Here is a 12,007-nt window from a genome sequence, read left to right on the forward strand (position 1 = left end):
TTAAATCCGTCTCTGCCTCTTGTGCTTGCATCTGAGTGATGGTGGCGATAACTCCTTTTGTCCAGCCCTGGAGTGCACGTGTGTGGATAATGAATAATGCCTCTAACACCATGAGTGTGTTTGTGTGGTTTGGTCCAGCCCACTCGGTCCTGGTGTCGGTGGATGCTGGTGCAGGTCTGTGTTCTCAGGATGGAGGACACGCATGCCCGGCTGTCGGCAGCTGATTTACCAAGGATGATGCCCTGCATGCCTATTAGAACAATCACTTTACTTTAAGAGGATTAATCGGGAGGTGAAACAGAACAAATCATTCAGCTCCATTACCAGAAATTAGGTGAAGGTCTCCATGCCAAATTAGCATTACATAACGTACTATTTGTTTTCATCCCAGACTACAGTGCACTGTTATTCTGGGTAAACAGGACCTCAGACTGAAATAGCAACACTGTCGTGGTAGACCAGATCACAGGTTTGCTAAATCAGCGAGCTAAAGGTAATAATTGTCTGATTTTAGCAGAAAAACGGGTTTGTTCGTCGCTAGATCGTGCATTTGTCTTGTTCAAAGAAAAATATTCCATTCCCTGGATTTGTTGGGTCGATTGTTTTTTAATATCTGGGTCTGGAAAAGAACTGATTAAGAAAAGATATTGCATGATTAAACATCCGTCCTCTATACCTGCGTGTCCATACAGGGTCGTGGGGGGCTGGTGCCTATCTCCAGCAGTCTCTGGGCAAACAGGCGGGGTGCACCCTGGACAGGTCGCCTGCCAATCGAAGCGCAACACTGAGACACACCTAAGGATGATTTAGACAGACCAATCTGCCTGACAGTCATGCTTGTGGTCTGCAGGAGGAAGCCGGAGAGAACCCACACATGCACAGGGAGAACATGCAAACTGCTTGCAGAAAGACCCCAGGCTGGGATTTGAACCCAGGACCTTCTTGCTGCAACGCAACAGCACTAACCACTGCACCGCTGTGCAGCCTATGGTTAAATGTATGACGTAAATGAAATACATTTTATTCTGTTCTGAGTTTTCTTAAAAATGCTTGCTGTATCCGGCTCAGTTTTTCTGTTTTCTAATAACGTAGGCGCGTGTACATAGCCTCAGATTGGGGGTGGGGGTGGGGTGGAATTGGGACACCTACGCACTCCTACACCTGGATGGAAACGCACACTAAAGGTGCACAAGGGTGGAAGTGTGAGTAATGGGACAGTGTGTCCACTTCCTGTCACAGTGGTCCAGGAAGGACCTGTCCTACATGGACTGGGTAGTGTGGGTTCTTTCAAGGGTTCCACCCCTGAATGTGCCCCCCCCCCCCCCCCCCAGCTGGATGAATCCAGTCATGCACACACATTATTTTAGAGCTGTTTCTATGAACTCAGCATTTTCTGTGGGAGAGCGTCAGATTATCAGTTTGGACTTTTATTATAAAGGGACTGTTTTTAATCCTGTTTGGGATTATACCGACCCAAGTGAGGCTCTGTCTGTCTGTACCTGAGATTGGATTTGGAACCGACATCAACTGTAATAAAAGTAAAACATCAGAAACATGGATTAGGACTCCTCTTCAGTGTGACTTCACTTCCTCTGGCACGGAGCTTTCTGTTGTGTCTTATTTAATCTAATCACTTGTTTAGAGTTTGGTTTGTTTATTTGTTTGTTTGGTCTTTGAGATCTGCTGGCGAGAGGACTCAGACTAGATGAGGACCATTGTTCATCCTGCAAGCATTTCTCTTAGAAAGCTACGGTTAAAAGTTGGTTTGGTTTGTTTATTTCTTCAGACTTAACCCCCCGCCAAAATAAAAGTTAAATGTAAGACTTGCTTGTTTGGTTTGAGCAGAGGTGCTGGAGCCTCGTCTAACTCGGGTCTCGCAGTAACGGATGTTTCCTGGAAGAATAACACTCTCAAACTTTTGGGTGAAACCTAAACGTGTTGGCTTTCTTTCACCCAGCTGCTGAGTTCATCCTCTCTACATTCAAACCAGATTACTTCAAAGACATGTTTAATTTACTGTTTTGGACAGAGCGTCTCACTCTGGTGACCGTAAACAACAGTCTGGTCATTAGTGAACATCTCATGGTGAGTAAGAGACTCCTAGCTGGGACTAAACTAGAAGAAAGTTCCCTGTCTTTCCCAAACGTGGGACTTTCACTCTGAACTTAACCATCCATTGAAGCTGTTCTTTGAAAGTGACTCAAGTCCTAGCTGAACATCATTTGCTACCATGTCAAGGTTTAGGTCCTTATCTCCAAAACTAGACTTGGTATTGGAGCATTTTATGGCACGTTGGTTAAATTCTCTTTACCTACTGATGACAGCCAATAAATGAAGTGTTTTGTCAAGAAATGAATCCTTTTGATAAATGATCTTCACTTGTGCCTTTCTGAGTCAGAGGACTCCAAAGTGCTTTACACTACAGTGAAACATTCACCCTCTCACACGCTGGTGGTGCCCGAGCACACTGACAGATGGTTATCATCTCTGAAATGTGCAATCCTAGAAAAACCTCATCCGACCATTCCTAACGATTGGAACCTGATCCATCCATCAAACTGCCCTCTGACCTTCCCTCCCTCTGCTGCACATATCCCTCTTTGTGCATGAATCTCAGCCAGAGCTGGCCCAGCTATCGTAGCTAACTTCTGAACTGTTAGTTATGTAGGCAGAAGTAGTGGAGGGGCTTCATGTAAAAGACCATTCCATCCTGCTGGATTTCTGATAGGTCCCAGTGGCTTGTGTGTCTCACTTTCAGTGGGAACAGAGTCCAGAGAACTCCTGAGCAGCACCGGACTGTGAGGAGTCCGTCAGACGCCTGGAGGATCTGCGGCTGTTGCGTAGGTGTGTTACCATAGAAACAATGGCAGACAACGTGCCAACAACAGATTGAAAGAGTAAGATTACATTACGTTTGTCATTTTTACATTGTATGGACATCCATATGTGTATGTACACATACATACACATATGTATGTATATGTATGTGTATGTACATGTACAAACATATGTGTATGTACATACATATATGTATGTATATACACATATGTATGTATATGTACATACACATATGGATGTACATGTGTATGTATGTATATATACACATGTATGTGTACATACATGTACATACATATATGTATGTACATGTACATACATATACACATATGTATGTACATACACATACATATATGTATGTGTATATGTACATACATATATGTATGTACATATACACATGTATGTGTACATACATGTACATACATATATGTATGTACATGTACATACATATACACATATGTATGTACATACACATACATATGTGTATATGTATGTACATGTACATACATATATGTATGTACATGTATGTACACATACATGTGTATATATACATACATACATATACTTATGTGTATGTATGTGTACATACATATATGTATGTATATGTATGTACATGTACATACACATATGTATGTACATATACATATGTGTATGTATGTGTACATACATATATGTATGTATATGTATGTACATGTACATACACATACATATATGTATGTATATGTACATACATATGTGTATGTACATGTACATACACATATGTATGTACATGTACATACATATGTGTATGTGTTTATACATACACATATGGATGTATACACATACAGGATGGCTACAACCCAAAAAACGAGCTCAGTGTTGGTGCAGAGTCTGTTTGCCTTTCAAACCGTCTCACTCGGACCAATCAGAGCAACAAACAACTGAAACCTCGAACAACATAAAAACACAAACGCTCCTGTAGACTCGGTTCTTGGCTTGTCCATCCATGACCGCTGAAGAAACATCAGTGAAAACACCTGTCTGCTCAGGTTAGTGTTACAGGTGTTTGGAGGCTGAGGTAGCGCATTCCTCTGTGCACCTTCATCTCATGGGAGTCAGAAGCAGGGTCAGCATTTCCACTCAGTCTGGCTCTGTTCGCAGTAGATGTGATGGCACTTGCAGACCTGCGTAATTGTTGTTGCAAAGCGTTGTCCTGCAGCAGATTGTTAGCACTAGATAGCCAGTTGTGCATTAGTTGGATATGATTTTCATGTGTTTATCACAACGTACTGTCCACCTGAACCCGGTGCTCACAGGTCAGGGGTTGCACATTCATGCAGGAACCTTTTCATGTGGAAACTTCTGGCCCCTACCGTAATTGCTCTCTGCGTCTGACTGTGACAATTACTGTCATGCAGGGGCTGTTTGTCAAGCTGCAGGTTTACTGGTTAATGAGTGGGTCAGTGTGTGCCTCTTGGGACCAAACCAAGTAGCAAAGTAAAAAAACAACAGGAATTTGGCCGCCCTCCTGATGTGGAGTTATGTACGATATTCCTGAAAGTCAAGTTACGTAATCAGTTTCCAGCCTTGTGAGATGAAAACGGGATTGAGCCTTAACTCTGGTAAACGGTGTGTATTGTTTGAGTTAATCTGCCGCCCGCCTGTGATAAATAGTTTCATATATATTCATGCTATGCTGCATTGAAGAATTTCTCCGTACCCTGGGGAAGATATTGAATTTTCCACTGTTTCACAGTGAGGTCTCCGGGGTAAGAAAGCTTGCCAGAGGCCTGGCACGTCTTGAACTACTTCCCTGATTGCTGCAATATAGGCCAATCTATGCTTAATTCAGATTCAGCAGCCTCCACGGCCGCGACGTGCAGGACTTTGTCTTAAAGGGAAACTTTTTTCATGCTTTTCAATCTCATTGAAATTCTGACAGGACCGTTGGTTCCTGTGTTCCTGGGTGAGTCGTAGCAAATGTCTGTAACTGGATGTTTTCTCTTAACGCTGGGATGAAACAGCACGATGGTGGCAAGGACACGGGATGTTTCCTGATGAGGGACACCCCCTTTGAACTCACAGACGCTCACTTTCACACAACTAATTATGTTGAATCGAAAGGTTTCACTGCAGCTGGGGTCAGAGGGCAAGTGTTAGGAGACTCCCCAGTTAGGACTGGATTTTCTTCTAGTAACGATGTACTAATAAATCTATAAAACCTTTGTTTGGGAAACATTTGTCCTGAAACTGAAAGTGTATCTTCAAAGTTGCGGCCTGTATGTTTGTAGAAGTCATAAAGTATTTCTTTTTCCATTTTAAGTTGTTTTTCCGTGCAAACACGTAAAATCAATCCAGTCTTACTTGTTGGAGTTCGTTGCTAGCTGGAAACACTTAACAGGGATGATAAGCTAACCACTAGTCAGAGCACAGCTGAGACCAGTGCTTTGTCCACATTTTAAAACGGCTCAACTCTCCAAAATATCATGTTTCATGTTTGTTTTTGCAGCAATAGGAATCATTTCCTGTCTCGAGCCCATGATACATCAGAAAGGCTATATTTATGCTTTTAAATAACCACAATGATCCGTGTAAATATTTATATAGTGTGGCATAGAAGGCAGCTAAACTCTGGCTAGCCGTTAGCGTGTCAGTCCTGTAGGACGTAAGTATAATTTCTCTGAACAGTGGCCGTTCAGGAAGCCGTAGACAGTGAGTGAGATGGTAATTATTCTGGAAACAACACAATCAGAGTAATCGTACTTTTAGGGAAATATCATTTTCCTCTGTTATGTTTTTCAAGTTCGTAATAATAACGTTTGAAACTGGCTTCAGTGGGATGGCTGTGGACATTTAGTACATGACCTGTTGTAGATGGCTCTATGAATGACCTTAGCTTGGAGAAGTAGAGCTGAATTCTGACTGGATAGACAGGCTAACTGCTAGGACGATTGGGGGGTTTACTGTATTATAAGAAAACGACTCCATTCTCAGAATGACCATAGAAACTCATGTAGATATATGTACAGTAGACCCATTTCCACTATTGGAACTCCTGGCTAATTTTTACCAGACCCTCCATTTCACCGGCCCGGCTCTGAAGATCCTTTTGGGTACCTGAACTGGGGAATGTGCTCAGAAAGACCCGGTTAAATCACTGGGCGGGACTTGTGGCTGACTCGTGCTGATTGGTGGTTTCTCAGTAGGAAATGGCATCATCAGATGTTGCCAAACAACCGGCATCTGTAAAACTGGAAGAGTTGCCGGTAAGTCTGCGTTCCACTCTCCTGCAGAGCAGAGCGCTGTTCAACAATGCGATCCTTCTGGTCATCACACCACTTTTTACCTCACACAGCCACCTTCCCGGTCCTCTAAACGGACAAATTACTGCTCTGAACAAAGCGTTGTTGATGTCCGTGGACGCCTTTTGGGTCTGATCGGTGACATCACTCACTGCTGAAATTCTCCTGATATGCTGACGTCTTAGAAAGGTCCTGCAGGAATGAGGAGCCAGCTGCTGCTGCTGTGAATTCAGCGTTACGTCAGTGTTTGGGCAGATATTACGACACTGCTGCTGGAAGTGTCCCGGGCCGCACCGGAAAGGCTACAGCTAGTGATAATAGTGATAATAGTGCCCACAAATAAAAGGATTGTGCAAAACTGATATCATGTCTGTCTGTGATTGCAGTTTGAGTGCTAATAAATGAAAACATAACTGACTTGCGTGGATGAACTCTGGTTGCTGTTGGCCTACATTCTTCAGATTCTGGTTCAACGTGGCTTTTAAGACCCGATTAGTGCGAGAGTCGAGTGTGAATCTGGACTTGGTGAATTCCCAAAGCCTGTCTGATCTGGCATTAGAACTTTCCTTTACGTTTCTTTTGCATGTGCGCCTACCAGCGGAAGTCCATCTCCAGCCAGCCTGGTGTGCAGCAAGCAGAGTTCAGGTGCTTAGATCTTTGTCCTGTCTGCAGCATCAAAAGCCTTTCCTCCGTGCACCTGCTGCCTCTCAAGTCTGTCTTTGTTGTTCACCAAATTATCAGCTTGCTATATTTGGCATCAGCCGGACACTTTAGCCTCCAAGTGCAACTGTTCACAGGTAGCAGCGTGGCGTGTTACTGAGTAGGAGGTCAGAACAAACCGCAACAAAGTCCATCTTATCGAGAACACGCCGTCTCAAAAAGTGCTGCTTCATTCATCAAGGGTTTGATTCGAACCCGTTTCCAGACCTGCTCGGCTTTCTTCTAGCAGAGGAATCAAAGCTACTGAATTTATTTGTGTCAGTTTATTCCAAAAAGATCCAAACCTGATTTATTCTGGTAGAATATGAACACTGAGCCCATCTCAAAGACTGCAGCTGCTCCCCTCTGATGACGGCTGAAGTTTGTGTGAAGCTTTTAGCGAATGTTGCCTCGGAGCTGTCTCCACGCACCATTGACCTAAACACCCCCACTTTTCCGCAGAGCAGAAACCACACCTGACCTGTGTTTTTCTCCTTTTGTTAGCGGATTACTGATGAGTGACGTGGTCTCAGAGTTATTACCGTAACTTAGAGGTGGGAGCTCTCCTACAGTAAACAGCTCCAGTTGGTTACAGGAACAAAGATTCGTCTGGATGGAGGGTGAATGCAGTCGGCGAGCGAGTGCTGTTCCCTTACGGGGCTAAAAACAGACCTAGTAACTCGTTCATAGCTCTGTGTCCAAACAGAACAGCTAAAACTCGCGCAGTAACAACAGCAGCGGTGTCCCATCAGCCCAGAAACGCTCCTGTTGGAAGAAGAAGAAGAAGAAGAAAGTATCATTTCTATAGCGCCTCTCAAGATGAAAATCACGAGGTGCTTCACAAAAACAAAAAATGTAAAAATATAAAAAAGAATTTGGAAAATGGTTAAAAATATTTTTACATTTGCAAAAAATAGACAATTGTGATTAAAACATGTTGAGAGAGAGAGAGAGTGAACAGGAAAGAGGGAAATCAGTGGATCCTGAGGAAGGTGGAATAGGTGGGGAGAGCAGAATAAAGAGAGAGAGGTGAAGAAGGTCATACAAAAGCCAGCTTGAACAAGTGAGTCTTCAGCTGCTTTTAAAGGAGACCACTGAGTCCACTGATCTCAGGCTCAGGGGGAGAGAGTTCCAGAGTCTGGGGGCCACAGCAGCAGATGATCTGTCACCTTTGACCTTTAGCCTGGTGCTGCACAACCAGTAGGCTTTGGTCACTGGACCTCAGGGACCTGCTGGGGGTGTAGGGACTAAGAAGATCACCAATGTAAGATGGTGCTTGTCCATGTAAGGCCCTATAGACCAGAACCAGGATCTTGAAATGAACCCTGAAGTTGACTGGCAGCCAGTGAAGCTGGAGGAGAAGCGGGGTGATGTGGGTGTGTTTGGAGGACTTGGTCAGAAGCCGAGCACAGGCATTCTGAACCACCTGTAGACGGTTCAGGGAGGTTCTGCTCAGACACGTGAAAAGAGAGTTACAGTAGTCTAAGCGTGAGGAGATGAAGGTGTGGAGAACTGTCTCAAGTTCAGAGCGGGACAGAATGGGACTCAGCTTAGCAACGTTCCTGAGATGGAAGAAGGAAGGGCGAACAAGAGCACTGACATGAGAATCCAGGGTGAGTGCTGGGTCAAAGGTCACGCCAAGATTCCTGACAGAAGGTTTGGTGTGAGAAGCAAGCTGACCAAGAGAGTCTCTGACTTTGGGAACCAGCTTGTCTGGGGCACAAATGAGGATCTCAGTCTTATCTTCATTCAGTTGTAGAAAGCTCCCAGCCATCCAGGTTTTGAACCTTGTGGTCCAGGCACAGAACCTTGTGGGACACCATGGGTAAGAGAGGTAGTGGAGGACCTAAACTTGGAGACGGCCACAGAAAAGGAGCGCTCAGAAAGATAAGAGGAGAACCACTCCAGAGCAGATCCTGATAGGCCTACCCAGTCTCTCAGCCTCTCCAGTAGCAGGTGATGATCAACAGTGTCAAAGGCTGCAGTCAGGTCCAGCAGGACCAGAACAGAACAGTCCCCTGCATCACTGTGAGTCAGAAGGTCATTAGAGACCCTAAGAAGAGCTGTTTCAGTAGAATGAGCTCTACGAGAACCTGACTGGAAGCAATCATAGATGTTATGTTCATCAAGAGCAGCTGTGTGTTGTTTAGCCACAACCTTTTCCAAGATCTTGGAGATGAACGGAAGTTTAGAGATGGGTCTGAAGCTGCTATGGAGAGAGGGGCCGAGACTCGGTTTTTTAAGAAGCGGGTGGATTACAGCGTTCTTAAAGTAAGCAGGGACCTGACCAGAAACCAGAGAAGCATTAATTATAGAGAGCACGCTGGGACCGATGGACTGAAAAGCACTTTTAAACAAAGATGAGGGTAAGATGTGGAGGGGGCATGCAGAGGTCTTCATAGAGTTAACTAGTTTGGTTAACTCAGGCAAAGAAACAGGAGCAAAGCCATCTAGGAAGATGGGCCTGGTTGGAATCGTCGTTTGGCTCCGGGCCAGTGCGCCACTCAGATAAACAAACAGGGAGGTACGTCCTCGGTGCATCTTGAGCAATCGCGAACGAATGGAAGGACAAAAGAGTCTGGCGATCATAGGAGATGGTAGCAGGGACACTACTGAAGAGGCTCGCAGACAGGAGCAAGGTGGAAAAGAGGAGGTTAGTGGAGAAAAGTAATGGCCGGTGACCGCGACTACGCCAAGCACAGGCGCCATCTTGTTACCGACCGGAAGCGCCATACCTGTTGGGTCACTTAAGGTTTCCTGTTAGTTAACAGCAGGAATCAGGGTGATGAATCATGAAGGTGCTGATTTTCGCTGAGGGTGAAAACCCGAGTCTCCTTTAATAAATGAGCCGTACTTTATCATTCACCCATTCACGCGCTGGTGGTGATGAGCTACCTCGCAGCCACAGCTGCCCTGGGCCACGCTGACAGAGCCGAGGCGCCACCGGCCCCGCCGACCAGCAGACAGGGAGGGTTAAGTGTCTTGCCCAAGGACACAAATCTCTGCCAGAAGCCGGGATCGAACCTACAACTCTGATTACTGAACAACTCGCTCTGCCTCTTTGGAATGTTTTCACTAAACATTTTTTTTAATTTTCATATGTAGATCTTAGAAATTAAATAATCATTTAAAAACTCTCTTTGTTGGATATTTACCGAGTTAAACACAAAGCTGGATGACTTGTGTTTATCTCCGGGGAGAGGGAGGGTTTGCTCTGGCTGCAGCGACGTCTTTAAGATATTATCAGGGTGATTTTACGTCACTCATAAGAAACTAACGGAAACTGCTGCCATTACGGCCATGGTGCCGTATGATGATTAGCTGGAGGGGAAGTCAGAGCTGAGAACCTCTGCCGAAGATTAGCATTAGAGAAGTTTTTATCCGCTCATTAGTATCGGGCTTACTGATTAATGAGCAGTTTCATCTGCAGCAGTCGGCCCAGATGTGTCCCAATAAATCTGTCATGTATGTAGAAACACCTGGTGATCTACCTGTGTGTGTCACCTTGTCCCCAAACACACACACACACACAAGGTTAGAACATTCTCGGCTAATTGAGGTTTAAAACGCGGGGTTCTTGGAAGCCGTCGCTACTCATTAACTTCCATCTCGTTGACAACTTTTGGTTCTTTTGTGTTCAGTAAACCTGAAAGCTGCTTCCGAGCGTCCAGATGCTCTAAATGCTGGAGAGGTCACTCATTTTTGGTTTCTTCTCCCAAAGCAAACACTCCTGAACCGTTCTGGACCAAACCCACAAAATAACAAAGGCAGAAGGCCCGAGCTTCTGGGTCATTTTACTGCACGTTTCCTTCTAACCAGGCCGGCACAAAGCAGTCATTTCCAGGCTTTTCAGGGACCAAACGAGCACGTGAACTGGAGCATGTACTCGGGTTCACTGGGCGGGACTTGTGGTTACCTCATGCTGATTGGTTGTAGCTACGTCTCCAAACAACCGACATCGGAAGAGTTTCTGATGAAGCAGAATGGGAGGTGGCGTTGACGCTGCTTTAAAGTTAAAAACCGTTTCTAAACTCCAGGTGCAGCGGGAATCAAACCCACAACTCTGTAGCTCAAGGCTCCTCATAATGGAAACTTCTTAGATCGTTAACCCAAATGTTGGGATTCAAACCTGCAGCTGCCTTTCACTACATTTTCATGTTGTCCTTGTCTGCTGCTAAAATGCCTGTAATGTGGAAAACTTCTTGTCTTGTGCCGATCCCTAAGAAAACAGGCGTCAGCTGTGCGTTGTCCAATCTTAGGCCTACTGCGTTGACATCACACATAATGAAATGTTTTGAGAGAGTCGTCCTTAAATGCCTAAGAGAACAAGTTGTTTCCTTCCAAGACCCCCTTCAGTTTGCATATAGGAAGGGTGTGAGTGTGGACGATGCCCTTCTGTATCTGCTGGACATTATTTATAAACACCTTGAGAAAGCCAGCAGTTCAGTGCGACTTATGTTCTTTGACTTTTCTAGTGCTTTTAATACCATCCAGCCCCATATTTTAGGAAATAAGTAACTGGATTTTATGCTGCACAGTTCCACCACTGCCTGGATTTTAGACTATCTCTTAACAGGCCTCAGTTTGTGAGGGTTGGGGGTAAGTGCACGGACTTGATTTTTTACAAACGCTGGTGCACCACAGGGGACAGTTTTATCACCTTTTTTATTTACACTTTATACCGCTGACTATAGGCACAGTTTACCATCTTGTCACCTACAGAAGTTCTCCGAGGATACTGCCCTACTGGGCCTGATCTCCCGGGGTGACGACCTGGCTTACAGGGAGGAAGATAACTCCTAAGTTAGATGGTGTGATGTAAATTTTCTACAACTCAATGTTGGCAAAACACAAGAGCTAGTTATTGGTTTTAGAAAGAAAAAACAAACATTCTCTCCAGTAGTCATCAAAGGTCAACCTGTTGAAACTGTAAACATAAATATCTTGGGGTGTACCTCGATAAGTTAAACTGGAAAAGGAATAGTGATGCTGTTGTTAAAAAGGCCCAGTCCAGATTGTTTTTTCATAGGAAGCTAAGATCCTTTGATATAAGTAGGAGGCTCTTGAATGTGATGGTCAGTGTTGTTTTATGCTGTGTTGTGTTGGGGCAGGAGCCTCACTGCTGAGGACAAAAACAAGATCAACAAGATCTGGCTCAGTGGTTGGGCAAAGCTTGGACTCCTTTGACATGA

The 12,007-nt window shown here is 44.7% G+C and overlaps 1 protein-coding gene across 2 annotated transcripts in view; it reads left to right on the forward strand.

Moving 5' to 3' along the window:
* cnnm2b (cyclin and CBS domain divalent metal cation transport mediator 2b) overlaps positions 1–12,007 on the forward strand; it is a 183,811-nt gene that overhangs the window by 2,014 nt on the left and 169,790 nt on the right. The gene's annotated exons all lie outside the window — the stretch shown is intronic.

Source organism: Nothobranchius furzeri, chromosome 6 (assembly GCF_043380555.1).
Source record: "Nothobranchius furzeri strain GRZ-AD chromosome 6, NfurGRZ-RIMD1, whole genome shotgun sequence".
In the NCBI taxonomy this organism is placed as follows: domain Eukaryota; kingdom Metazoa; phylum Chordata; class Actinopteri; order Cyprinodontiformes; family Nothobranchiidae; genus Nothobranchius; species Nothobranchius furzeri.